General features: G+C 58.5%; 1 protein-coding gene and 1 pseudogene across 12 annotated transcripts in view; one reads left to right on the forward strand and one right to left on the reverse strand.

Annotated features, from left to right (window-relative positions):
- Window positions 1-14,889, forward strand: part of CAMTA1 (calmodulin binding transcription activator 1) — a 731,085-nt gene that overhangs the window by 551,415 nt on the left and 164,781 nt on the right. The gene's annotated exons all lie outside the window — the stretch shown is intronic.
- LOC118605551 lies at window positions 12,081-12,199 on the reverse strand (annotated as a pseudogene).

Genomic DNA, 14,889 nt, shown 5'->3' on the forward strand with positions numbered 1-14,889 from the left:
ATCAGAAAGGTCTTCTGAAGGCTCGTTCTCCGGACACCTGTGCCGGGCAAGCTCCGAGCCCAGGTCAGCAAAGCGGAGACGAGTCTGGCTTTGTCCAGACGGGGGTGGTACAGGCACGGTCAGAAACGCCCGCAGTGCTGACGGTGGGGGGCACGCCGCCCCCCTCGGCCCCCAGCACACACCCGCCATCGCTCACATCCCTCTGTCTCTCTTCTTGAGGACTTATTTATGCTACAGAAATGAATTGGAGAAAATTAAGAAGGATTCCTTCCTCTCCAATGACTTCATTAATATAGATGGCCTTAATGCGAGCAGAGAAATTCTCAGAGTCACGACGTGACACAGAGTGAGAGTTAGTCTGCCTCCCGTAAGCTGAAAAATAAATAGGATAGGCTAGGACGGAATGGAATGGAACGGAACAGTAACATGAAATCCCTGCCTCATGGCGTCTGAGCCAGACGGGCAGGGGCTCACGCTAACCGCCCGCGTGCGGCTTGCCCGCTTGGCACGTCCCCTGGACCTGCCCCCGTGGATGAACTAGCACGTCTGGACGTCACGTGGGGAGACAGGCGCGGAGAAGTGGGTGCCCCGGGTCACACAGTCACCAGAGACTGCCACGGCCCTGTCCCCAGCTCCTCCGGGCTGTCTGACTGCACAGAAACTGCCCGACTTTGCTGAGCCCGAGTCTCACTCTCCCCGATGGAGTTGACCCGGTCAGGGCGGGCGCGAGCACCCCCCGGGGCCACCACCCAGGGCGCATGGCAGCTTCTACGCTCTTTTCAAACCCGCGACCCCTCTCTTAGCCCTCTCTCTGAGGGCCCCATTGTGAAGACGGGCCCCCCGGGGGCTGAGCTGGGCAGCTGGGAGTCTCTGGATACGGGGATCAGGAACCAGCTAAGGGGACAGGGCTCTTTACTCTGAAGGCCCCACATTGGCTGGGTCCTCAGCCCCCAGATTTCAGCCTGTGCCTGTCTGTCCCTCCCACTATCCGCAGCCCCCCCCCCCTTTTTTCTATTTGAGCACAGTCAGGGACTAGGGCAAACAGCCACACTGATACTCCAGATCCAGTGCCTGGGGGCTGGGGATGTTTTCAGGAAAACCGATGTGGGTTTGCACCCCGACTTTCTCTCCCTTTGGGGCTGAGGATGGTGCGTTTGGAGGTGTGGGGCAGAGATGAGCACAGGACGGGCTTGCGCCAGGTCGCTGTGACCTTGGACGTGCCTCCCGCCGCGGGGAACGGGCTTGGTCACGCTCACTCCTGAACCTTCTGCCTCTCAGCCGGGGCCCAGCAGTCTCTGTCTCTGTGGAAATGTGAAGAAAGTGTGCATGGGATTCGGGGCGGGATCAAAGCCGCTCCTCCCGGCCCCGTGCCAACCCCATTTAGATGCCGTTGGCTCAGCCCGCGTAGCGCCCTGTGGGGCAGGTGGCATTACTGTAATTCCATCTTAGCGTTGAGCCGCTTGGAGCACAGAGAGCTTACGTAACTCACCCGAGGGCACACGAGGGACCGAGCGAGCTGGGGTTTGAAGCCGGCAGTCAGGCCCGGGGCCCACGGTCCTCGCCGCTCTGTCCCACGTCCTCTGTGCGCAGGTCACAAGCATTCACTTACGGGTCCCACCCGCCTGGATGTAAAGCCCACGGCGGCTCCTTATGAGCTCCCAGCCTTGGCCGAGGAACCTCCATTTCTGCATCTGTAGCATTAAGGAAGACAGTCTCTCCTCCGAAGATGTATGGCTTTTAACGGAACGGCCCGTAATGTAGAGCCCGTACGCAGTAGGTGTTTAATAAACGTCAGCTCTGATCAGTACGGGCCCCAGAAGTGAGGTCGTCCGAGGGGGTCACATGCTGGGAACGTGTCCAGAACACGCTGGACGTGAAGTCCCACGCACGGGGCCCCCTGCCCACCACGCCCGCACCCAGCGGCTCGCTCCCGCCCTGTGAGCTGAACGGAGCCGCAGCAGCCCCGCCCGGCCCCCGCGCACCCGTGGCGGCCACCGACAGGGCTTCGAGCGTCCAGGCCTCTCGGCCGCAGCGCCTCCTGTTCCCACCCCGTTACGAGAGCGTCAGGAAAGGGACCGAGGCTAACGACTGAAGAAGCGGTTTGTTGTTAGTTGTGGCACCGACGTGTCGAGCTGACGGACGTGCCTTTCGGCGGCTTGTTCCCAAACGTTAAGTCCATCGATTCGGCCCGGCGTGGCGCCCGGGCCGGGCCCTAGCAGACCGGGACGCACGTTTCGTTCTCCCCGCTGACTTGTGAAAACCGAGCCGGCTCCGCGGGGCTCTGGGGCTCACACATGTCACCGTCCAACGCCAGCCAGGCGCCCGCCCGGCGGCACGCGGGGGCGCGTCACACGCGGGGGCCTGAGGAGCTGACGGGCCACACAGCTGGTAAGTGGCAGTGCCACCGTGCTGTCCCCGGCGCCCCGGGGCCGTGTGCCAGGCCTGCGGTGGGTCACGTGGAGGACGCATGATCCCTCCCTCCCTGGCCACGGAACGTGGATTGGTTTTATTCACTAGAGTGTCTCCAGCACAGTCTAAACTCTTCGAAGCGTCCATGAATGTTGAGATGAAAGGGTGGACGGCAGGAAGGAGGGAGGGAGGGAGGGGGAGAGAGAGGGGTGGGGAGCGAGAAGGCATGCGCCCTCGGCGCACTGAGAGGTGCTGCTGCGCATCCTCCCGAGTTTCAAAGTCTGTCCTTCAGCCTCTCCAGGCCTCACGTTCCTCACCTGTGGGGTGGGATGAGTCGTCACAGCTCCGACCGCACAGGGTGCCCAGAGGGACCGAACGTGCCGACACGCTCTTAGCACGGGCCCAGGACTCAGCATTCCAGCCAGTTACTATGCTGCGGATCTGCACAGAGGCTCAACTTTCCAGGGGCCCCGAGAGGGGATCCCCGGTCCAGGCAGGAGAGAAGCGGGCCCCACCAGGCCTGCAGGCCCGGGCGAGACATGCCCAGGGCCCCTGAGCCCGGTGGGGGCTCTGAGGAGGGGTCTCCTCTGCCCTGGGACTCCGATCCAGGGTCCAGGGTCCCTCGGCCTCTCTGTTTCTGCGGGCTGAGGCCGGGCCGCCGCTGAGAGCCCAGGGCTTCCTGGAGCCGCGTCGCAGAATCGGGGAAGCACCGTCGTGCTGTGTCCACGGGCCCCAGGACCTCGGGGACCCTGACGGGGTGGGCCACCGACGCGCCAGTGGGTCCTCCCTGTTCCGCCTGTCCGAGTGTCCATCTGGGGCAGCCACAGACTCGTTGGGCCGGACGTTGGCTTCAGAATGGATGAAAGTTATTTTTTTCAATCCATCCATGAAATGCCCCAAACTGCTGGCGTTCTTATGGCTTCCAATGATGGTGGTGTTAGGGGTTCGAGGTCGTGAAAGAAATGTGAGCAAAAGAAGGGAGAGAGGGTGGAGTGAGCGGAGGAAAGGGAGTCAGGTGGCCCCGGAAGTGGGGGCTCCGGGGCCCTCGCCGAGGTGCTGCGATGGGCAGCTGACGGAGGGCCCTCCCCGGGGTCCTCGTGGGGGCTCTCCTTCCTGTGGCTGCAGAGTCTCAGTGGGTGTGGGGGGCCTTCTGGCCACTGGCGCCCGCCCTCCGCACGAGACCGACCGACACTGGTGCCAGCCCAACCTCGTGCTTCTTTCCTGGCCCGTGGCTCGGTCACAGGTTCCCCAGCCCAGTGTCGAAAGCCACTCAGGACCCCGGGGTTTGGCCACCCCCGTCTTCTCGCTGGGGGCCTGGGAGGCGGTGCCTCCCTTCGGCCAGCCCGGCAGCGGCCTGGTCACTAACGGCAGAATGGACGAGGGGTGAGTGGACGTGGCTGCACACTGGGCAATGGCGGCAGAGGAAGTTCGGCGGGCAGCAGTGCAGAGGCGCCGGGGTGAGGCTGACCCCGAGGCCCCAGGAGTCCTGGGGGGCCAGGACCGGCAGATCTTTGGGAAAAGAGGGGCTGAGTCTGCAACTCGGGAATCCAGGGCTCAGGTGGGAGGATAGTGACCTTGACCTCCCCGCTGGGTTCCGAACCCGTGGAGAGGAAAAGGAGTAAGGTGGATGTGGTCGGACTTATTCCTGACACAGCTGCCGTGTCCAGGTGTGGGGTGGGAATGGGACGGCCCAGCTGTGGGCTTTGGACCCAGAACCAGTCGGAACTTCCTGGCCTGTCCCAAGCCTCCCCCTGGGCAGGCCCCTCACTGGGCTGGCTGTGCCCTCTGCAGGCAGGGGAGGTGGGGGCGGCCTGCATGCACCTGCGCTCCTCCCTGAAACACCTGCGTCAGGGGACTCCCTCGGGGGCAGGGGGAGTGAGGGGCCTGGACGGGGTGTGGCGGCAGCTGAGCAGCACCCACAGCGAACTCCCAAGGCGGGCGCATCAGGGGCATCAGGATGGGGGAGAGCGGCCTGCAGAGGGGGCGGGAGCAGCCGGATGGAGCTCAGCCCTCCCCCTGTCTGGGAAGCCGCAGAGGCGAGGGCGTGGACGGAGTGGGGTGCCGCTGGGACACCCAGACTTTTCCAGCTGGAGGAGAAGTGGGAAAAGGGTCAGTTCAACCTGACGCCAGGGGAAGGATGTTTGCAGAGGCTGCATGTCCGAGCCTAAGGGCTTCTGAGAGAGAGCTGGGCCTGTAGCCTTGGGGGCCCCTGTCCCAGCCCCCACCCGTGTGTAGCCGGGAGCCCTGGGGACCCCTCCCCAGCAGCCATCACCCCGTCCTCCCGCAGCCTCCAATCTGCCAACACAAAGCCATACATCTTGGTGTGTGACAAATCACTTTTTAATTGCCTCAAGGAAGAAATCCATTAGTCTTTCCCTTACGTGAGAGTCATGTAATGCTCCCCAAGCCCCAGCTGGCTGGAGGCCGAGGCTGGCCGCAGGGCTATTTTTAGTCTGCACCAACACCCCACTCGGAACATCCGTCTCAGAGGGGAGGGACTGAGCCCTCCCTGACACCCCAGAGCCTCCTCCACCCACGTCAGGAGAGCGTGTGGGCTGCGGACCCCACAGGCGAGGCCTCCGAGGAAGAGAATCGGCTTGAAATGGTGTATTAATTGTCCAAATAAATTTGTGTCACGTTTCATGCGAAATCCATTTCCTTTTAAACAAGTTCCAGTCGCCAGCCTCCCAAGCGGCTAAGCTGACCTGCGGCACTGCCCCGTGGGGTGCCGCTGCCTGCTCCCCACCCCCGCTGCGTCCCTCCCCCCCGCCCCGCTCGCCCCGAGGATGCCCGCCGCCCCGGCCTGGCTGACACCCCCATCTTCACTCTGCAGCTCTCCCCCACTGCGGCGTCTGGCTCTGGCTGCAACATGTCACCAGCTGGACGGTCACAGCTGAATCCCCAGCCGAGCCTCCAACTGCCTCCTGCCTGAGACCCCAAAATGCCGCCGGTGGCCAAACGGGGCGGGGGCGCCTCGCGGGGCCTGTCGGAGGCTCCAGCAGTCCTCAGTTTTAGAGAAAGGTCAGCGAGAGGATTATTGATGGCGCGTCCTGGAGCCTGACTCAGAGACGCAGCAAGCAGGCTTGCCTTTGCCCGTTATGAACCGGTCTGCCTCTGTTTTGGAAAAAAAAAATGAAGGAAAGCGAGAAAGACAGAAAGAGAATGAAAGAAAAGGAGCTATGGGGAGAGAAAATTCTACCCGAGCAGGGGAGTTAAGTGACAGAGAGGTGGCTGGGACCCCAGGCCGGTGGCCCGCTCGGCCCGTGCCAGGGCCAAGGGCTGGTTCTGAAGGAGGAGTTCCGTGAATGTCAGTGAACAGATGAATGAGTAAACGGGCAGGTGGATGGATCAATGACGGGTGACGTGGGCTCCGACTGGCTGGCACACGTCTTCTCACAGAGAGACGCCTCCCCCCCCCCCCCCCCACCGTAAGGACTAGGGTCACAGCCCCGTCTTTACGAAAGCTTGCTGGTTTGCAAGGGCAGGCTGGTTCTTACGTCGGCGCGTGTGGGCTCGGGCTTCTACGACACCATCCTAAAGTGAGGATCTGAGGGGCTCCGGGGGTGGCTGGTCACCTGCGAGAGGCGGGCAAAGGTGCTTTGCTCACAGTACTTTCTCGGGCACAGGACTGGGACATGCGTCACCGTTTGCAAGCTGGAGAGACCCGTGGGCTGTTACGATACCAGCAAACGCAGGCGTGGCTCGGGGCAGTGCCTGGAAAAGCAGACCGTGCCAACCCATCCCCTGGTCACAGCGTAGCGTCCCCGGAGGTGATGCCTCAGCCGGCCGTCCACGGGCATCATGCAAAGAGGCGCCTAGCCCATGGGACCCAGGGGGCTGCCAGGTGTAGGAACGGCACTTCTTGGCAGGCAGCTCTCACGTGCTCCGGTCATTATTTTTTAAATCAGAACAAAAAAGCACACTGTACAGTAATTTCTGCTCATGCAATGCAAGGCAACCAAGTTTAAGTTCCACCTGATGCTAACAATCTTAATTGTGAATCCTTTATTTATAGACTTGGCCTGTAACAACCTCCGCCCGGTATTAAACGAAATGCTGAGGAAATGCTGAGGAGGCAGAGCCGGGCTGAGCATCCCTCCCCACCCCGGCCCCCCCACCCCAGCCTCCAGGAAGTCTGAGTCTAAAGCGATGGGCTCCTAAAACCCCATGCCCCCCACCCCCACCCGACCAGCTCCCAAGGGGCAGGTAGCTGGAGATTCTCATGCAAAGTCAATCGTTTTCATTACAAAGTAGCAGCGTCTGACTCAGCACTTCGGGGTGGGGAGGGCTTCGTGGCAAACCCAAGGACAGGAAGGAGGCGGCGAGGCCCCTGAGTTTCTGCAGACCCTCTGGCTGCCGGCCTTCCCGGGCACCTCACCTGGCCAGCCCTCAGGTGCTGGGGGAAAAGGCAGGCCTCGCGAGGGGTGTGGCCACCGTTCCCAGATGGTGGGGCTGCTGGGGGGCCGGGCACAAGGCTCCTGGTCCCTCCAGCCAAGCGTGTGAGGGGCAAGGCTGTCTCCGAGGGACACCAGAGCAGACGTGTAGGTGTGTCTGGAGCCACAACACGTCATGCAACTGAGCGGCCTGAGCGGCCGCGAAAGCTCTTTCTCAAGCAGCAGGTCCGCGGCCTGCACAGTGAAACCCTATTTCCCTGACTGTCCCCCGAGCTATCCCCAGTGCCCCCAAGCGTCAGGGTCTCCTTCGCCAGCCCGCCGAGTCCCTCCAGGTCCCTCTGCTGTCCCAGACACTGCCTGGACTACGTCTGGCCATCGGGTTGTTCGGCGGGGTGGCGCCGGGCCCAACCTCCCACCCTGCAGCCTCACCCTCGGGAGGAGGCCCCTCGTCCAGCTAGGTAGTGGTTGCTTGGCAGGTGCCCAGGGACAGGCAGGAGGTGACATTCAGCAGCAGCTGCGGTGGGCGGCTCCTCCCCCCAGCTGACCCGCAGCATGGCCTGAGCAGGGGGACGCAGTGCCCCTCGTTTGTGGGCGAAGCATGATTAAGCAGAAGGGCAGTGGGCCTGTCTGTGACAAGGACACTCTTCCTGCGATCCTTTGTCCGCCGGGCGGCAGGTCCCAGCCAGCAGAGCCCCGACTCCAGCAGTCAGCAAAATGTCCCCCACACCCCCACCTCGTGAAGGATGCTTCGAGCCCCAACCCCACTGACCTCCCATCAGCCTCAGCCACCTCAGAGAGTGACCAGCAGACACACGGAGCCCCGCCCCCCTCTGGCTTCTGAGGCGTGGTCAGCCCCTGCCCTCCCGCACCCCCCACCCGCAGCACGCAGCGCAGCCAGGCCGGCCGTGTGGGGGCTCCCCCGCCCTAGCTCGGCTTTCACCAGCTGGACCGGGTCAGGGGCCAGGCCTCTGGTGGGCAGAGGGAGGGCTGAGCCCATGAGGCGCCCCCCAGGAGCCAGACCTAGGAGGCTCTGGTATCCGGCCCGCCCCGTTCCCGCCCCTTCCCAGGTTCCCAGGGCCCTCTCTGCCGAGGGGCGCCTGGACGTGGGCCCTGAGCGGTGTCTTCCCGCGAGCTTCCGGGCCTGTCCCCGCTGATGAATCTCTTCCCGTAAAACGATTTGAAATCCTTTAGTCCCAGACAAATAGACACATTCTCCAGCCCCTTGAAAAAAAATGAGATTTTAATTTGGGATGATTTTATTCAGCAAATGCCCCAAAACCATGAGCTTTTCAAAGAGAAACTCCAGGTTCAGTGGAGCCTTTTGGGAATTGAAGGCAGAATTTTTTCCTCTCTCTTTTTTTTCCCCTCAGCTCAACCTGAGAAAGAAAAACCTCTTCCTGTCTGAGAAATCGTTTCCTATTTTCTTCTATTTTAGAGGAAAAAAAAAAAAATCCTTCCTCGTCTTTCGGTCTCATTGTCCTCAGAGGAAGTTTCCCCGCGCAGTGAATGAAGCTCAGGGCCAGCGCTGGGCCCTGCGGCGGGGGTGGGGAGGGGGGTGGCAGGGATGCTCAGACCAAACAGCTGCCAGTGCCGGTGAACCCCGACTTTCTACTCGGGGAGGGTAAGGTCCCCAGGCCTCCAGTCTTTTGAGCCTCCCCCAAATATACCGAGGTTCTGAGCAGCGGCCACTTCCTAGCAAGTCTCCGGGAACGGGGTCCGAATCCTGCGCCCCCACCCGCTCTGTGCCCTGACTCCCTTGACATCGCTCAGGGCTCCGCTTGGGGTGACGGCGCCCTAATCCACAGGGCTCGCACCCTCCAGGGCCAGGGGGCAAGCACGGAACCTCGGGCCTTGCCGTGTGTCTAGCTGAAATTACGTTTCATAAGATCCGAGCAGCATATGCAAATCCGTACATTTCACACGAAAACTCAGCTTCCTTGAAAAAGCAGTAGACCGAGCCACAGCGGCCTAAAGCCCCACCGGGCGGCGGCGGGCAGCAGCCGCTGGCCCCGGGCCCCGGGCCGCAGCCCTTGGTCTGGCTCCCCAGAACCCTGCCCGGGAGCAGCCACCGTCACTCACGGAGCCTGCACCGTGGTCTCCCTCAGAGAAATATTTCCCTCGACCCAGGTTTCTTTCGAAAGCGGGAAATGAAAGACGGAGCAAGCGGGCCGTGCGTTTCGAGAGAAGTGTGCAGGGCGTGTTTCTTCGTGGGAAGGAAGCGTATTCCTCACGGGGCCATCGCACTGCCATCACGGGGGGCACGTTCGCGTCGCCATCCGCGGGAACGGCGCCCCCTGGGGTGTGCGCCGCAAGGCCTGTGCGGCCTGTTTCCCGCGCGCGCGACATGCAAGTTAATCCCGCTTCGGATGCCATTGTCCTTGCACGTCCTGGCCCGCGTCACTCACGCCTGGGTCTGCACGGCTCAGCAGACCCCCAAGGTCTCGTGGACATTCTGGCAAGGCGGGGCGAGGGCCCACACGGGAGGGCGGGGCCCGGAGGCCGGAGCTGGAGCCGACCCCCCGGGGAGCCTCCGCTCCTAGAGATCGGGGCTGGCCCTCCTGGGGACCCTGCATGCGCCCAGCAAACGTTGCGCAAACCACCTCGCATGTCGCGATTCTGCCGACATGATCTGGCCCACTGTCATAGCCACGGGCCCGGTTGCTGCTCACGTCCCCAGTGCCTAGGACAGTGCCTGGTACAGAGTTGGGACTCGATGAATAATTGTTAAATAGATGGATGGGTGGGCAGATGGATAGATGGATGGCTGTGTGGATAGACGGATGGATGGGTGGGTGGATGGATGGGCAGACGAATGGCTGGATGGACGGATGGACAGATGGATGGATGGATGGATGGACAGATGGACGGACAGGCGGTTGGATGGATGGAGGCCCAAGCTGGGAACCAGCATCGGAACTAAAGTACAGGTAGGGCTTGCTCAAGGTGAATTCATTTTTGGAACCAAATTTCACCAGAAGAGCAGGACTAACCTTGAGTCTCGTCACTAAATCTCTGAGCTCCGAGCTGAGAGTGACTTGTACCCTCGCACCCCGCCACCCACAGCAGGGGCCCTAGCCGGGGGCGGGAGGCAGTAGCAGTCTCGCTTCGCAGGCATCTGCTTGCTCCCTGGCCCCCCGGCCGTGAGTTCAGAAGATCCCCACTTCGCAGGGGAATGTGCGACCAATACAGGAAATGATGTGCAGCTTCGTCTTTGCAGGACGGCTGGGGAACCCTCTCCCCTGCCCGTGCGTCTTAGGGACGCCGACCTGGACACATGGGTCTAGTTGCTGGCCCTTCCTACTGTGCGGGTGGGAACCCACCAACCGGTTGAGAATGAAAAATGCAGTAAGTTACAGGCCGCTGAGGGATAGTTATAGAGTCAAAAAAGGGTCAAGAACACTATTGCTGAGGTCCGAACAGCGAGGGAAGCTCTGGTCCTTGATTAATTGACCGAATCATGGCGGCTTTGACCTACCTCTCTGAAGTTTAATGAATTAGTTGATTAGTTGCATAAAGTTGCTTCTCCACCGCGGGGAGGGAGCAGGTCTCGGCCTCTAGCTAACGGCATGACCTGTGAGTAGCTTCCCTCTGCTGGCGCAGGGTTCCCTGCAAACTGGCCTCTCACCAAGAAGGGACACATGGGCTGAGCTGAGCTGGACAAGGTGACTTTTCTGGACGCCCCCGCTGCACGCGGCTGAGAGCTTCTGCTCTTCTTTCTTCTCCCAGGCTTCGCCTCTCCCTTCCCTCCCTCTCCCTCTCTTCCTTTCTCGCCCCTTCCTTCCTCGCATTCACATTTTGACGGTCAGCCTCAGGGCGGGCTTCCCCGCCCCGGCTCGGAGGAAAGGGGCCCGGGAAAGTGATACTCCTGGACAGAGCCCGTCAGCGCTGTCTGGGCTTGGAGGAATGGATCACCACCCTTGTCATAATTATTGATGTAAACTAGATTCGCTGAGTTCGAGGATGGGAGAAAGGTTGGTATTATGGGCACCGGACTTGATTTGGTCAATAAAGCAAATTGGTTTAAGCGAAAATAAAGCAGCGATCTCAAGTATATTAGAAGAATAAAGTAATTGCTGTCCAAGGTGCATGGAATATAAATCTTCGTTTGCCTGAAATTATTACCGTGTGGTATTGATTATTTAGAACCTGCCATTGCTTTTTAAGTTATAGTGTATTGAAGAGTAATATGTTTAACATCTCTCTTCCCGGACGTGTACTATCAAAACACGCAGGAGTTACACGGGGCTGTTGCTCCCGTATCACATGACTGCCCCCCCCCAGGCTGAGCTAGCCGGCGCTGGGGACCGCTCGCTTGGGGTCCTGCTCCACCCGGGGGCTCTCCCGGATTCCAGGCAGAGAGCTCCAAGCAGGGCTCTGGAAGGCTCTTCTGTTTACTCCTCTGCCTCACCAACGAGACGATAAGCTCAGAGAGTCAGACACTGTCTGTCCTTCCCACGATTCTTCTATGCCCTTCCAGAAGCAAGCATCGTGCCTGGACCATAAATATTGGTCGAATGTGAATGAACGGCTTTTTTTTTTTCACTTTTCTCTTTATTAAAAATTTTTTAATTACAAGAGCAAACAGGCTCATTATAACGAGAGAATACATTATTTTTAAATATTTAAAAGTATTCTTCTAATTACAAAAATTAGATATGCTCATAGTAGAACACTTATAAGATACTGAAAGGTGTTCAAAAGATAATTAAACTCACCTATAATGCCATCACCCTGTTTATATGATGGTAGATTTCCTGCTGTACTATATTCATGTGTTAATTTCTTTATGAAATTGACAACGTGCACACATGGTTCACTGTTTTGCATTTTTTTCACTTGCCATTATATCAACATTTCCTCCTGTCATTCAGTTTCCTTTACAAGGTGGTTCTTAATGGCTGTATGATACCCCATCCGGTGGATATACTGTAATGTATTTAGTCATTCCCTCTTGTTGGACGTTTATGACGCCCCCAGAGGTCAGCGTTAGAAGTAACACTTTGACGGTCATCCTTCAGAAACCTTTCATCTCACCCCTGAGTACTACGAAGGGGCCGTTCTTACAGTCAGTGGTGAATGTGGCTGGAAGAGCCAGTTCGGGTGCGTGACCCTTAAGGTCACGCAGGGCCCCACGGGCGCTTTAATGCTCTACTATCGCATTCTTGAAATTCTCTCCTTTTTTTTTTTACGTTTTAGACGAGGCAACCCTTGGTTGGCCTCACAGATTGCAAGGACCTTGTCCAGCTTACAATCTCTTATGTTTTATTTTATTTCTTATGCCTACAGCACCTGGTCTTCCTAGGCGGTCTCCCATCCAAGTACTAACCAGGCCAGACCTTGCTTAGCTTCTGAGATCAGACAGGATCCGGTATGTTCAGGGTGGTGTGGCCGTAGACCACATTCTTGAAATCCTTAACTCAACAGGGAGCCCCGTGTTTTCCGTCCACACTGGGCGCCCCAAATCACGTAGCCAGTCCTGGTTATGCAGCGTTCTCATGGGACCCGGGGACCAGCGGGTGACCTCGTGGGGCCAAGAATGGCCACACGAAAGAACTTCCCACTCGGCCGAAGTCTCCCTTTCGAACAACAAAACGTGCATCATCGTGGAATTCTTGTCTCCTTTTACCTCGTTTTTAAATGAAATCATAAGTTGCTTATCTGGTATTTTATTTGTGTTTCTTGGAATTTCTAATTTAATTTTTAAATTCCTCTTGACAAATGTTTTGACGCAACCGCAAACTAACTAAAAAATCAGAAGCACGATTCGAAGAAACTTCTTTCCAAACCAGCTGAACGCCCCCCTGGGAGACGTTTGTACTTGTCTCCTACAAACAACAACGTTCGCCTTCGTAACCCGCGCAGAACCCTTAGAATCAGGCAGCGGCCGTCACCTGCTCCTCGGTGAGTCCCACCCTCTGTCCCACGAAGGTCAGCGCCGTGTGTCACGTTCAGCGGTCACGTCCTCCGGTCTTCGCTCCGTCCTCGACGCTCGCTGTCTTGCCGCTCTGCAGAGTGCGGGCCAGGCATTTCGTAGACCGTCCCCTAGTGTGGGTTTGTCCGAAGCTCCTGGTTAGGACCAGGCGGTGCGTCTTCGGTGGGGATCTCACAGGAGAGGCGCCGAACGCCGGCGGGGGGCGCAGGGGCTCCGTTTTGCCCATTGTTGGCCGTGTTTACTCCGATCGCGTGACTAAGGTGGTGTCTGTGAGGCTTCTTTCTCCGCCGTAAAGTTAATTTGTCCCTTTGACGGTGATGGGTACTTTTGCGGGAGATATTTTAAGACTGTATGAGTATGGCATTCCTCATTAACCTTTTAGTTTATTTATTTGTTTACAACTTTGTGAACACATAATTTAAATATTCCATGGGCTGTAATCCGCTGTCATTATTTATTCTGACACTCTGATAGTCCCCGATTTTGCGGGCGAGCGTCCATTCAAGCTGTCATTTCATCCGAGGCCGTCGTTCTTGGAGCACATTCTTGCTTTCCAAACAAGGTGTTCCAGGCACATCTTAAACTTTTCCAGAATCAGCCATCTCGCCAAAGAAGCCTGGTTCCTTCCGGTGGAAGGTGGTGTTTAGAAGTCCAGATCCAGGCGTGTGCATGCCCGTTGTGACAGGGCCTCACCCCTCCCCAGCCCTCAGAGCGGATGGAGCTGGGGAATGCGTGTGTTGTACATGCGTGTGTGTGTGTGTGCACACATCCATACACACCACACTCACGTCTTTATTCCTGTGTTGAGAGGTAGATATGCTGAAAATCATCACCTCAGCTCATTCTCACTTTCTTCTTCTCCATGTTTGTAACCGTCTTCTCCAGTAGTGAACACCCGCCTCTGATTTTCCTCAAATACGTTACGCATTTGATCAGTCTCCCTGTCAATAACCAATCTCCCATCTCTGTCACCAGCTCCCGCCACAGGGACCCCCGCCTCACCCATCAATACACCCTTTACGCTGTGGTCAGAAGGATTCCGCATCTCACGGGAAAGTCTCCGGGCTCGGGGGACAGCGATGTGATTGATTAGCATTGTCTGCCCTGGATGGAGGACAGGAAGTGCGGGACGACCTGACCCGCACGAGCCACCCCTGGCTTAGGGCGATCAATAGCAGCACCCGTATTGATCAGGCGACCATGTAATTATGAGAAAGAAATAATATTTAATAATTACAGTTAATAACTGTTGGCGATTACATGGGGACACTAGGTACCACCGAAGTCATCTGGCTATCTATCCGCCGTGCCGGGTTGTAGGTCTGCTCTTGTGATCGTTGACCTTTTTCGTCAAGGTCAGAGCGCTATAGCTCACACTAGATTTTCTCCGCCTCTTCCCTTCTGGCTTGCCGCTCGCCTTGTACACACTGAGCAAGTCCCTAACAAGGCTCGTCAGGAATGACGAGGACGCCGTGGCATCTACTGGGGGCTCACAGGGCCCGTTTTAATCTTCGGGGTTGGCCCTGGGTGACTTCAGGAAGGTGACCCCTCCTGCTACCAAAGAGGCCCCCTGCCCACCCTCATCCCAGTTTCCCAGATCGACGCCCGCAGACCCCAGGCTCCACAGAGGGTGGTCAGCAATGCGTCAGAAACCGGGTGACCGTTTTCTCTCTGACGTCCTGGGACTTTCAGAGAGTCCGGTTGTGGAAAGCGCTTGGATAAAATGCAGCCGTGGGCTTGTCCGACTTGATCCTAAATTTATTCATCCTACAAATTTTTGTTGGGGGACAACTATCACTTAGCCCTGGAGCCAAGTGAATAATGCTTCCGCCACATGAGGCGGCATCTCTGGACCCTGAACCCCATGAGGAGACCCCTGACCCCTGACTCCACTCAGCCTTCTGCAAAGTGCTGGGCAGAGGGCCGGGCGAAGGGCGGCTCCATTTCCCCGTCCTCCCAAGGGTCACTTGGCGGCCCTGTTCACTTGCAACGGTGGATGCGCCCGCCCTGGGACCTAGGGAGCCAAATGGTGTTTGACGGACCATCCTATGTGTGCGTGACACCAGGGACGGGGCAGCGGCGTCAGCCAGTAGGAGGGGACGCGGAGGGGGTCCAGCAGCTGGCCCGCCTGGCCTTCCAGGCCTGGCCTCGCCG

Source organism: Rousettus aegyptiacus, unplaced genomic scaffold (genome assembly GCF_014176215.1).
Source record: "Rousettus aegyptiacus isolate mRouAeg1 unplaced genomic scaffold, mRouAeg1.p scaffold_m13_p_1, whole genome shotgun sequence".
Lineage (NCBI taxonomy): Eukaryota > Metazoa > Chordata > Mammalia > Chiroptera > Pteropodidae > Rousettus > Rousettus aegyptiacus.